The 14172-nt window shown below is 34.9% G+C and overlaps 2 protein-coding genes across 3 annotated transcripts in view; one reads left to right on the forward strand and one right to left on the reverse strand.

Annotated features, from left to right (window-relative positions):
- LOC145243406 (ragulator complex protein LAMTOR5-like) overlaps positions 1–14172 on the forward strand; it is a 78140-nt gene that overhangs the window by 36607 nt on the left and 27361 nt on the right. The window lies entirely within an intron of this gene.
- Positions 1–14172, reverse strand: part of LOC145243403 (uncharacterized) — a 36546-nt gene that overhangs the window by 16146 nt on the left and 6228 nt on the right. The window contains exon 1 of one of the 2 annotated variants that reach the window (XM_080106254.1): positions 7220–7301. The exons of the other annotated variant lie outside the window; for it this stretch is intronic. The gene's annotated coding sequence lies outside the window, so the exon portion shown is untranslated. Of the gene's footprint in view, positions 1–7219; positions 7302–14172 lie in introns of those variants that run through there. 2 annotated transcript variants of the gene reach the window in all.

Below are 14172 nucleotides of genomic sequence, written 5' to 3' on the forward strand. Positions count from 1 at the left end.
ACACGTTGTTTCTAACGTGAAGAATAAGTTTAGCCAAACTAATTTTGAAATAGGGTATATCAAAGGAACACATATAAAAATGATACCACTATAAAAAACAAATGAAATACTAGATAAAATTGAGCAAACATAATTACCAAAATTACAGAAAAAGATTAAAAAAAAAAAATGGTGAAGTTTGTTGAGTGAAATGAATTATTGAAAGAAAATTAATTGAACTAATAGAAATGTTAAATAAAAAAATGTCACATTTCAATGTTTTTTTAATAATTAAATTCTCAGGGTTGTCGAAATTAAAAATTAAGTGATTTTTTTTTTATTAGACTGCTTTCGAAGCTTGTTACCTTGAAAAATACATTTAAAACCCTGTTTTTTTTTAAATAAATTGAAAAATAAACGCAATTAAAAAAATTTAATTGATAATTGAAATTTAAAAACATATTAAACATTGAAAAATTACATCTCACAAATTAACATCCAATAAAGTAGATCTAGTCTTCATACAAGAATTCGGTTATAATAAATATATCTTTCCCAAACTTAAAAATTAAGTCTTTTCTTTCTTTTTTTTTTTTTTTTTTTTTTTTGGAGAGAGAGAGTGCTTTAAAATCGCCGGGGAGTGCCGCCTAAAATTTTAAAGAAGTAAATTTTAGGAGTTTAGTGCCTTTCAAAGACGGTTATCATAATTTATTATCATCATTTAATTTCCTCCCCCCCACCCTACACCTTTCCACGTGGTTCAGTACTAAACCAGTGCTCCTGTTGCTGTCAGTCAGTTATCTTTACCTAAGTTTTAATTTCTAGTTAAAAGAATTTTTCATGAATAGAATCAGCATTTTTAAAAATTATTTTTTTAGTTGTATATATCGTATTTACTCTTTGAAGTTAAGGAGGGTTAAAAAAATTGGTGACACCTAGATGGTGACGTAGGCAAAAAAAAAAAAAAAAAAAAAAAAGACACTGCGATTTCGACCCTCACTAATAAAACTGCTCTGAGTGACTAGTTGGTAATTTTTTGTTCCTTTTCTTTTTTATTTTGCTCCTCCAATTTATTTGGATGCTTCATAGTTAAATGTTTTAACATGTTGGTTGTGGTCATGTTAGATGGTTTTATTCCTCGCGATATTTTAATTTGACAGACTTTGCAAATGGCTTTCGACTCATCATCTTCATCAACTTCAAAAAGTTTCCATGCAAGACTTTTTTTGGACTTTGGCGTTGTGCGTTCTATCCCAACCATTATCAATGGACCAGAGGTCATCTCGTCAGCGTCAGACAGGGCCAAACTATTTGCAAAGAACTTTGCAGCTAATTCTACCCTATGTGACGAAGGCTATCAACTCCCCATATTTCCTCCTACAACACAGAACAAGCTAGGTAACATACAAATATCTGTGCATGAGGTCGCCAAGCTAATCAAGAACCTAGATTCTAGTAAGGCAACTGGCCCTGATGGCATCCCAATTATAGTGTTAAAAAAGCTTCAACTAGAACTTGCTCCCATACTTACGAAACTATTTAAGCGCTGCCTTAAGGAGAAGTGCTTTCCGACCCCCTGGAAGACCTCATCAGTTTGCCCTGTATTTAAGAATTCAGGTGATAAGTCCTCTCCCTCTCGGTACAGACCAATAAGTCTCCTGTGTGTTATGAGTAAGTTGCTGGAATCCATATTAAATAGAGAAATAGTCAACCACCTCAGCAGGAATAACCTTCTTAGTGACACACAATATGGTTTCCGCTCTGCAAGATCTACCGCAGATGTGCTGACGGTTATATCCCACAGGATTAGTGAATCTCTTGACAAAGGCTTCCTTTCTAGGGCAATTGCTCTTACAAATCAAAGGCCTTAGACAAGGTATGGCATAAGGGTCTACTTTACAAGATTTCCAGCTACGGTATAACTGGAAATGTTTTCTCAATCATTAAATCACTTCTCTCCAATAGGCTCATAAGAGTAGTGGTAGATGGACAAAAATCGGAGGCCTGCAATATAAATGCTGGGCCCAACTCTCTTCCTGATTTACATCAATGACTTCCCTAAACACATACTTAAATCATTCGTTGACATCTATGCTGATGACACGACCATCTACGGCAACACATCAAAGGCTGTAAATAACCAAGTTCTCTCTCATTCTCTCTCCTCTGATCTCAAGCGTGTGGTTCAGTGGGGGAAGACGTGGCTGGTTACCTTTAATGCATCCAAAACCAAACTCCTATCTTTACATCATCAACGCTCTGATCCCCAGCTGGCATCAATTGTGATGGATGGCTCTCATCTGGGTGAGGCCCCGTGTTTTGACAAGCTTCTGGGTTTGACCTTTACTCCTGATCTGAAATGGAACACGTACATCAAGTCTGTTGCCAAGGTCACTGGAAAGATGGTGGGATCCTTCTACCGCTCCAGAAGATATCTCACTACTGATGCAATTCTCTATCTATATATAAGCCAAGTATGTCCAAGGATGGAATACTGTTGCCATATCTGGGCAGGAGCTGCCAAAAACAGCCTATCATGCCTTGACAGAGTACAAAATAGACTTCGTGGTTTAGTGGGGGATGCTCTTTTCTCTACCCTGCAACCTCTCTCCCACAGAAGAGACGTTGCGAGCCTAACCTTGTTTTATCATTATTTTCATGGCAGGTGCTCGTCTGAACTCCAATCCCTGGTCCCCCTCGCCAATCTTTCACGAAAAACACCCGTCTAGCTGAATCCACTGTGAAAAATTTCCCCCACTCTATATCTGTGCCTAAATCAAAACGCGGATTCCATGAACAAAGCTTCTTTCTTAGAACTGCACGCCTGTGGAACTCTGTTCCGTCTGCCTGTTTCCCTCCGGACTACAACTTGGATGTCTTCAAGTCCAATGTTAACAAATTCCTAATGAACCACCCTCTTAAGTAAACACTTCATCAAATCTCCACACTAACGTAATGTACTTGCAATAACCCTTATCCCTGAGTGGCTTCCGGGCCTTGATAAGTGGTGATCACTGTGTAAAAAAAAAAAAAAAAAAAAATCTGCTAAAAAAGACAAAAAGAAAAAATATAAAGGGATGGGGCGGTAAATTGTACCAACCGGTAGTTAACAAAAAAAACTTATAGAATTTAATTTTTGAAACCAATGTATAAAAGTTTACATAATGAAATGCAAATATGCATTTTCTTTTGAATTTTTTTTTTGGTTGACTGTGTTCAATTCACACATAGTTGATGCGGTTCAATATTGCTAAACTATAAGTCTTAAGTAAAATTCTATTTATAAATACTTTTTAAAATGAAATTATTTAATTAATCGTAAATATTATTTAGACATAAAAATTAATTGATTACAAAACCTTTTAAAAATATATATATTAATTTCTTTTTCGTTCGGCAAAAAACTGCGCAAAACACTTTTAATTTTCAATTTAAAATTCTAGAAAAAATATTATATTATTCTGCTTTTAATATAATCAAATTCAGGGTTTTATCTTTCTGGAGAAAATAAAATGGATTTTATTTCAATGAAATTAAAAAAAAAAAAACTTGACTGAATTGAATTAATTACCCTGGAATTAACGAAGGGGTTATTTAATAACTTTAGGTTTGGAAGAGATAGGTATGGGGTCGATTTTTTTGAAACTTCAAAAGAAGCCGACTACTGTCAAAACTTTGCGAAATAATACGTGATCAATTTCATTTTAGAGATATTTCTTTCAAAAGCCTTCTTTTAAAAAAAGAAAAAAGTACATTGTTCTATTAAACCGTTTACTGTTTAAATAATTTGACTTTGCTCGTTTTATTTTAAGAAAATATAAGTTGAAAAAGCATTTTCATTCAGTATTAGAAGATTTGTCAGTAAAAAAAAACAATCGCCAAAAAGATAAGCGTTTTTTTATTTTTACTCGCAATGTAGAGCCCTGTATACTTCTTTTCAAGTTAACTCTTTTGTAGTTTTGATTACAATAGATCTGAATGAATGAACCTTGTAAGGGAGGGGCACTAAGCATTGCCCTGTTAATAATGAATTTCTTTGGTTTCTTTTTATAACATGCTACATTTCTCTCTTGCGGTTAGAAATATCAGGAATTTTTTTTCTTTTTTTCAATATCAGACTAAAAGAATCGTAATGAAGGAATCGGAAAATTAAGGTATTTTTTAACGATGCGATTCTGATTCCGATACCTCCCAAAATACACGATTCTTATGATTAACGATTCCGATTCCGATTAATCGTCCCACCACTAGTTGCTATTTTCAAGTACGATATTTATTTACGGAAGAAATTCATTGAATTGGTGAAAACGTTCAATAGTTCCAACCATAGGTGAAATGTAAGGAGCAGCAGCAATTTTCATAGCCATGAAAAGAAAAACATCTCAAACTGGAAAGCTTAAAACAACAAAACAAAGAAAATAAATGTATCGATCGATGCAAAAAGGGGGTAGTCTCATTGAAATGGATTGAAAGCTTTTTTAGACAACGTAAGGAGTGCCGGAGTGATTTGCTGTTTGTTCCCCTTGCTCTAAACATGTGAAATTAGTCTGACAGTTTTTACTCACTAATCTTTGTGACAGGAGATATATATATATGTGTGTGTGAGAGAGAGATAGTGGAGGATGAAACTAAATCTGAGACTATTTATTCCTCACTGTGGATGGGATAGGGAGTACAGCTCCCTTAAATAGCGGGCACTCTGGACAGCTATAAAATATACCACAATTAGACATTAAGAATTACGTGTTTATTATCATAATAAGTGAGGAGGGGGTTATCTTTCAGATGCAAGGTTCATTGTTTACTTGCGGTTTTAACGATGTAAGATTCCGTTGTACGGAAGACCAAATCGACCAAAATGTCTATGATGTTTTTATTGGCGCTTTTCTTCGTATTTTTAATAACATTTTTTTGCACCATTTACAAGTTCTTTTTACAAATAATTTTTTTAATACTGTAATAGTAAAATAAAGATACATTTATTAATTATACGGGAAAAAGTATCTCGTAATGTTTTCACACGAGATTTTTTTCCTGTTGATTTCTCTTTTTTTTTTTAAATATTAAAATTGATTTACTATTTAAAGTGATTTTAAAGCCTTTAACATGACAGAGTTTATAATGAAAACCAAATTACCGTTAAAATTAAAATAATCTTTATTAGAAATTTGTAACAAAATAACAAAATTGAGAACTTTTAATTAAATAACGTGAACATTTTATAATGAGTGTTTTCATGAAATGTATTTTTAATAATAAAAAAAGTGAACTTTTTTTACTTAAACTTCATAAAAAAAAACGTATCCAATATAGAATGTTACTAAAATAATTTTCCTTTATTCGCCGCCGCCAAAGAAATTCCTGCAGATGACTGTTGAAATTTGCACGACTAGTTCCTCGCATCGCTCTGAATTTGGCTTTGCAGATACTCCAGCTACCCTCAATGCGATTTGTGTGAATGGTGGGGTCATTCGGATCTGTAAAATTATAGGTGTGATTTACCACATCATGGTTGGGCAGGGTACTATATGCACGCCAACCATCAGTTATTATCCTTGTGCCAGGTCGCACATACTTCTGAATTATTGGCAGAAGAGTTCCAGCATCTCTACTGTCGACTGGCACCATCATAGTCACATTTGACTCTCTCTCGACCATACCAAGGACCCACTGCCCTTCGCGATATCTTCCTCGGTGGTATTTACGGTGCATAAATTTGCTCTCGTCGATTTCCACGGTTCTTCCAGGACCACCGATTTCAATTGGATTTTCCATCAGGGACATTGCGCAAATGTCCCTTATGAAATTAAATCAGTCCACTAGAGTAGTCGGGGATAGACCAGTTTCTTTGGAAACTTTTACAATCGGTGCCTCCAAACTCCACCAATACAACATTTCAATTAAAATATTTAATTTTAATCTACTGCCTTTGAAGAAGGATCCTGCCCTAATATTTTTCCGTTTCTTACATTGTGGGCAAGCCCAACAATATCCGTCCATATATTCCTTGCCCCGTCGACATTGAAGGTTCATCCGACGGCTAAGAACTACATTGCATTTTGGACACGTCTGTTGGTTGGCGATTAAACCACGATGTGCCAACTATTTCATAGTGGTTAAATGTCACATGTATTGGTAACAATGTCTTTAAATAATGTGTTAGTGGCACAAACATCTCCCGCTGGCATCACCACATCGACTAATTTGTTCATGATTAAATGAAGTTAGAAATCAACAGGAAAAAAAATCTCGTGTGAAAACATTACGAGATACTTTTTTCGTATAATTAATAAATGTAACTTTATTTTACTATTACAGTATTAAAAAAAATATTTGTAAAAAAAAAACTTGTAAATGGTGCAAAAAAATGTTATTAAAAAATACGAAGAAAAGCGCCAATAAAAAACATCGTAGACGTATATTATCATTTAAACAGTATATCAATTTAAATATTTAAATTCAGTAAATAAATTTAAATATTTAAATTATGGCCGATTTGGTCTTCCGTACAACGGAATTTTACATCATTACAACCGCAAGTAAACAAGGAACCTTGCATCTGAAAGATAACCGAGGAGGGTCAAGGAGGATCGAAAGATCGAGGAGAGAAAGCACTAACCAGATCTCTGCTGGATGAGTGCAAAGATGACTGGGACTTTGGGGAGGCTTATTGCGACCCAAATCCCAGTGAAGAACAATGTTCACTACCAAGAAAAAATCAATGGTAAACGATAACGCAAACTAATTTGTAAAGGTTATTGAAAGAGATGGTCAGTACTGCAAATCTGAGGAGACTTGTTGTCACTCAGACTCCAGGGAACACCGCAGGTTGTTATCAAAGAGAATTTGGTGCGTATGTATTTTTGGTACCACGCTATTTTTAAATAGTTTTTTTCAGGTTAAATTTAAGTTTCACAATATCTTTTTATTAACTTGTTAGGTGGAAGCATAGTCTCCTTCTCATGTTAAGTATGACTTTCGAAATAACATTATTATTTCAGCGTGGTACCAAAAATACATAAGTACTGAGAATTTTTTGATGTGATGATCTGTGTGAAAACTCCTAGTGAGTAATAATATAATACAACAAACACTCTTACAAAACGGACCCCCTCCCCCAAATTGTCCTTCATCATAGAAAACTTGTTTCGAAAGAAGTGCTGGGAGCGGAAATGAAGAATTCAAATAAGGTTCTTGACAATGGAGATCAAGAAACATTGTATAATAAGTAAATACTTACAACCAAAAGCTAGCTTCTGCCTGCTTGTTATCTCGGTGATATTTACACTTATAAAAGGTAATGTGACACAAGATCATACACGTATATATTTATTTGAAAATGGATGACGTCATAAAAGACAAATGGTAGTTGGCAAAAGCAGTGTGACATCAAAAAGAATGAATGGTAGTTAACAAGTCTATGGGTGTACGTTTGTTTAAAAACAGTAGCAGCCATAACTTGGAATACGAGCCATATAACCCCCCCCCCCGGATCGCATATATGTTTTAGTATATATACAGGATGAACGAACATATGCCACACTTCGAGCCAAGATGCTACAGGTAATTTGTCTCAGTCAATGGAGGAGAAACACTATACTGAGATAATTATTATTTTTGGTTTTCCCCCCACATTAAAAACGACCTTGTGTCACATTTTACTTTTGTGGGGAAGCAAATAAATACTGCTCAACCTCAAACGAGGAGGTAATGCCTGGAAAGATGTCCTTATGATAGCATAACAAATAATACACTATTCTCTTGCTCGAAGGTAATGCTGGCGTCCCCACCCCCACCCCTGAATTGAGTTTAAAAAATAGTATATTAATCTGATTCAGTATAGTAAACTGGATTGAGCAGTAAAAGATAGTTTTGTTTTATGGCATATCAACTCTTTTTGGGTTATTTAATGCCAGTAAGTTTTGAAAAACACTTTAAGTTCTTTACATCTTCAAATATTTATTCAAGGTGTTTGGTTTGAGTATTTTTGACTTTGCAAAATATGATTGAGTTTTGGAAAGAATAAAAAAAAAAACGGTTCTTCATTATTGTAGCAAAATTCGAAAATTGAAATATTGAATTTCAAGTGAAACCAATGGTATCTACTGAATTGTCATGTCACAGTAATGAACATATCAAAAACTTAGGAAAAATGATAAGGTAGACAATTATTATTTTGGCAGCAAGTCATTATCCAAGCACATCTGATTGAACATGACAGAGTTCTTCTTTTTCCGATTTTGTTGCATATCTTTTAAATTCGCCGAGCGGTCTTTTTTATTTCAGCTGGCATGTTGTATATTATGGCGCCCAAAAGTTGTTCGGTCATATTATTCTCAAGCGTTTTCTATCCGTACATCCGATCGTCATCAGGAGCGATTGTTGTTGCTGTCGTTTTCTTTTTCTTTATTGAGGTTTGGTGTACTAACTGTATTCGATAACTAACAATAAATAAAAAATGAAATAAGAAATTCAAAATAAAAAATAAAAATAATTCGCCCCTACCCATCCTGCATCCACTTTTATAACCAATAAAAAAAAAATTTTTTAAACTAGCTATAAATACACCAAGGCTCAATAAAAAAAAAAAAAACAAACAAAAAAAAAACAAACAAACAAAAAAAAACTAGCTATAAATACACCAAGGTGCAATAAAAAAAAAAAAAGAAAAAAAAAGCTAGCTATAAATGCACCAAGGCTCAATGAAAAAAACCCCAAAAAATAGAACTAGCTATAAAATACACCAAGGCTCAATAAAGAAAAAAAAAGCAGCAAAAAATTGCTCCTGATGATGATCGGATGTACCTTACGAATGAGTGAGAAAGTGCTTGAGAAGAATATGACCAAACAACTTTTGGGCGCCATATAACATGCCAGCTGAAATAAAAAAGACCGCTTGGCGAATTGAAAAGATATCCAACAAAATTGGAAAAAAAGAACTCCATCATGTTCAATCAGACCTGCTGGAATTAATTATAAATGAAAACAGTTTTCAAAGACAATTGACGAAAATTAAGTTTTGCTAAATTGGTCAAAGATTTTCAGTTTTCAGAAAATATTCCCTCCTTTTGTTACAATTAGGACTTTTTTTTTTTTTAATTTTTTTTTTTGCAGAAAAACTTTTCATTAATAGTTAATTTTTTCTAACTTATCGTTTTTTGTACTTTTTGTATATGTTCATTACTGTGATATTACAATTCAGTAGACTCCATTGGTTTCATTTGAAATTCTAACATCTTTAACATACCTGCTCCCATTTTGTTGTAAGAACTCTGACAGACACATGCACGAACTTGGAGTCTATATTCGAAACACCCTCCCCATGACTAGGGAATCTAAACTAGAATCAGATGACCAGGGCTTCATGTGCTTTAAAAATAACTTTACAGCATAATGTTAGCTACCTATATTTTCTTTAACACTCTCCCTCGACTCAGGACTGTACTCTAATCAACCATGTCTCTGACAGCAAAGATGTAGTACTCTCCCTTAACACTAGTGCCCAAATACATGTATTTAGTGACTTTAATGTCTACTACAATAATTGGCTTGGCTTCTCTAATTACACTGACACAGCTGGTAACATCATCCATAACTTTTCTACATCCCATTTCTTGACACAGACAGTAACATTACTGACCCATCTGCCAGATCGTCAGGACCAGCAAACCTCACTTCTGGATCTATTTCTGACAACAGTTCCTGAGGATTGTGTAACAAATACCCATTGCCCACTTGGGAATGCTGAGCATGCTGTGATAATGATATACATCACTCTAAACTCTCATCCCCAAGTTGAAGAGCCATTCCTCAAAACGGCAAGGTGTACTACAATAAGGCTGACTGGGATGCCATTAGAGATCACATCAGAGATGCCCCATGGGGGAAATATCTTTGCTCTTCCTGCACAACAGTGTGCAAATGAGACCACTGAATGGTTTAAAGCAGCAATTGAAGCACATGTTCCCACATGGAAGTTCTGTAGCAAACCCCACTCTTCTCAATGGTTTACTCCTACTTCCGCAGTTGCCATTGCTCAGAAGCAACATTCATACCGCAGATTTATTCGGCATCAGTCCAGTATAAACAAACAAAAGTTTATAAAAGCTTGAAGTAATTGTAAGAAAGAAATAGTGACAGCTAAGAGAGAATATACCGAAACCACCAGAAAATGCACTGAAGCGCAGAAATTAGGAACTCGTACTACAACAGTGTAGTAAATAATGGGCAATCAACAATTCCTCCACTATCCAACAATCACAAGGTTGTTTGTATGGCAACTGAGAAAGCTAACATACTTGCCCATCAGTTTGCCTCCAATCTTCTTAGTGACACACAATATGGTTTCTGTTCTGCTAGATCTACAGCAGATGTGCTTACAGTTATATCTCATAGGATTAGCAAATCTCTCGACGGAGGCAACCTTTCTAGGGCAATTGCTCTTGACATATCAAAGGCCTTTGATAGGGTATGGCATAAAGGTTTACTTCACAAGATCTTCAGTTATGGTATAGCTGGAAATGTCTTCTCAATTTCTCTCTGATAGGTTCATAAGAGTAGTAGTTGATGGGCAAAAATCAGAAGCTCACACTGGTGCTACCAGATCAGGCTGTCTACTGACTTCCTGAGATGAAACGCACCTGCATAGATGTCTTTGTTTTTTTATTCCCTTTTGCAAAACTTAGTCATGTTCTGCGAAAACAAAAACAAAAACAACATTCTCCTCCCCTTCCCCTCCCTCGTTTTCTTTTTCCTTCACCTCCTCACCCCTTTTTTTTTTTTTTTTTTTTTTTTTTTTTTTTTTTGCCTAGTTGGTAGGGCGATAGAACATACCAACTGCCCCCCTGCAGAGGGTAAAAATCCTTCAATGGGACCACCAGTTGACCGTTGGTGGCAACCCGTAATGCATTAAGAACGGGATCCTGGTGGTTGAGTGGAACATGCCTAGGAAATAATAACATGATACTACAACACACCACTTTGGCCCTTACTAGGCTAGACGGGAGGTTGGATAGGCCCGATCCAATCAATCGGTTGGTCATGACAAGCACTAATTCAGACAATCCAAACAAAAACACACTAACACTCAACATAAACAATAAACTGAGTTAATAAGCGATGGCTGAAGGGTCAATCAAGCTGGGAAAAAGGTAACCATCAGGAATAATAAAAATACAGGGAAATCCCATACTTGGGTGGGCATAACCATATATTGTGAATGCTTGGAAACCTCCCCATGTTTGAGTATACCAGCTATGTAGCCCTGGAGAACCGAGGCGAATGGGATTTACCCCCTCATAGTTCTTCCCCATAAGGGGCTCCGAGGAGGGTGGGGAGCATGGCTGATGAATTTTTCAAAAATTATTATGAATGCCAAAAAATCCAAGAGACCACACACAGAAATAGACTCTGACAGCGACAATGAAGATACAAACTTTCCAAGATTCATCGTGCTAGAAGCAACGTCTAATATACCGTTAACTAAAATGTCACCCTTCATTATCCAAAAGGTAATATCAAGCAAAATAACACCTAAAAATGTCAAAAAATTAAGGAATGGTACCATATTGGTAGAAGTACAAAATAAAAAACAGGCCAAAACTCTACTTCAACTACAAAAATTGCATGAAACAAACATCAAAGCTTATCCACACCAAACACTAAACTACTCCAAAGGAGTCATAAAAAACCAGGAAATCTCCGTCTGCACAACAGAAGAAATCAAAACAGAACTAAAAAACCAAGGGGTCACAGATGTAAAAAGAATCACATTTAAAAAAAAAGGAGAGGTAATATATACAAACACTTATATATTAACATTCAATTATCCTCAAATACCAGAGACCATCAATATAGGTTATGAAAGAACGAAAATAGAACAATACATTCCAAAACCTTTACAATGCTACAACTGCCAAAAGTTTGGACATAATAAAGACCAATGTCTAAGATTCTTCACATGTGGAAACTGCAGTGAAAAAAACCCAGACCACGATGAAGAAGACTGTCCAAATAAAACCAAATGCACAAACTGTCAAGAAGAGCACCACTCTCACTCAAAACAGTGCAAAATATATAAGCAAGAGAAGGAAATAATAACAATCAAATATCAAAAAAATATAACCTTCCAAGAAGCCCGCAAAGAAGTCACAAATCGCACCAAAAACTCATATGCCACAATAACCCAACAAGCAAACAAAATGTACAACTACAATGAACTAAACCTTGCTCCAGAAATTGCAAACCTAGCAAAAGAACTAAAGAACATACTTGAAGAATTAAAATCTTTTTTATCAGAACTGAAAATAAATTCTAACAGCCAAATAAAAGTCAGAAACGAACAACCCAGTATAAAAGAAAACGAAACAAAGGAAATCAGAAAAACTTCCATCAATATTGAGGAATCAATCTCTAAAGAAATGAAACCTCCTCAATTATCAAAACGTGAAAGATCCAAGTCACTAACAAGGACAAAAACAGATGTTAAAAATAAACACACAACAACAGAAAAAATGGAAATAGAACAGAACAACAAAAAAACTACCCCCCAAAAACAAAATGACAAACAAAAAACAGAATTAGTATTAATTGAAAATGAAAATAAATTTGAACTAGTTGAAACTGGTAGCCAAAAAAGACAGTCAAGACAAAGTAAATCTAAAAGTCCCAGACCAAAACCCAAAAAAAGCCTCTCACCAGAAACAAGAAACAGACCATCCACTTCCAAAAGAAACACCCAAACTAACATCGAAACTATGGACGTAGACATAAACACCAACAGTCCAAAACCAAAAGAAAATATAAACCATGACTAACAAAATCCTACAGTGGAACATAAGAGGATTAAAAATTAATATCGAAGAAATGCAAATACTTATCAAATCCTTATGTCCTGCAATAATTTGCCTACAGGAAACACACTTAAAAGAAAATGACAAAATTAACATAAAACACTACTCAATATACAACCACATAAACAAATTATCATGCAAAGCCACCGGTGGATCATCAATACTGATAAACGAAAACATTCCACACAGCAAAGTGAACTTAAAAACAAATATGCAAGCTGTTGCAATAACTGCAACACTACACAAAACAGTAACCCTATGCTCACTCTATATACCACCAAATGAAACAATAAACGAAACAGAATTAAACAATATAATCAAACAACTACCTAAACCTTTTCTACTGTTGGGAGACTTCAATAGTCACAATATATGGTGGGGCAGTAAAAAAAACAACAAAAGAGGCCAAACCATAGAAAAAATAATTAACCAAAATGATCTATGCCTACTCAACAACAAAGAGAATACATATATGCACCCACCAACGGGAACCCTATCAGCAATCGATATAACACTATGTGACCCAACTATATACATGGATTATAGCTGGAGAACACATAAGGATACATGCGGAAGTGACCACTTCCCAATCATAATAGAAAACGAGAATCCCAAGCCAGAAGACAAAACACCCCGCTGGAATTTACAAAAGGCAAATTGGGAAAATTTCCAAAATACATGTCAATACAGATTAATACCTGAAGCGAATCCTGACTTAGAACACATCACATATTTCAGCAACACCCTACTCACAATAGCCGAGGAGAACATACCAAAAAGTTCCACTACTACAAAATATAACAAACCCTGGTACAATAAAGAATGCAAAGAAGCTATAAGAGCCAGACGTGCAAACCTAAGGAAATTCAAAAACAGTCCAACGAAAGAAAATTTGGACACCTATAAAAACAGCAAAGCCAAAGCACGGAAAACTATCAAAGAATCAAAACGGAACTCGTGGAAAGACTATGTAACAAAAATTAATCAAAACACAAAACCCAAAAAAGTATGGGAGATGGTCAGAAAAATAGCAGGAAAAAATACAAAGAACCCTATTAAACACCTTATATGCGACAACACAAAGATTACCGACAAACAAAATATCGCAAATAAATTAGCAGAACAATTCTCAATGAACTCATCATCAAAAAACCAAAATAAAAAATTCCAAGCTATAAAGAAAAATGAAGAAAAAATAAAAATAAACTTCAAATCAAAAAATGAAGAAAACTACAATCAATTATTCAACAGTGCAGAACTAGAGGAGGCAATAAACAAATCTCCCGATACAGCAGTCGGCCCCGACGAGATCCATTATCAATTCCTCAAAAAACTACCAAAA

This window comes from Euprymna scolopes, chromosome 22 (assembly GCF_053919585.1).
Source record: "Euprymna scolopes isolate OS-2025 chromosome 22, ASM5391958v1, whole genome shotgun sequence".
Lineage (NCBI taxonomy): Eukaryota > Metazoa > Mollusca > Cephalopoda > Sepiida > Sepiolidae > Euprymna > Euprymna scolopes.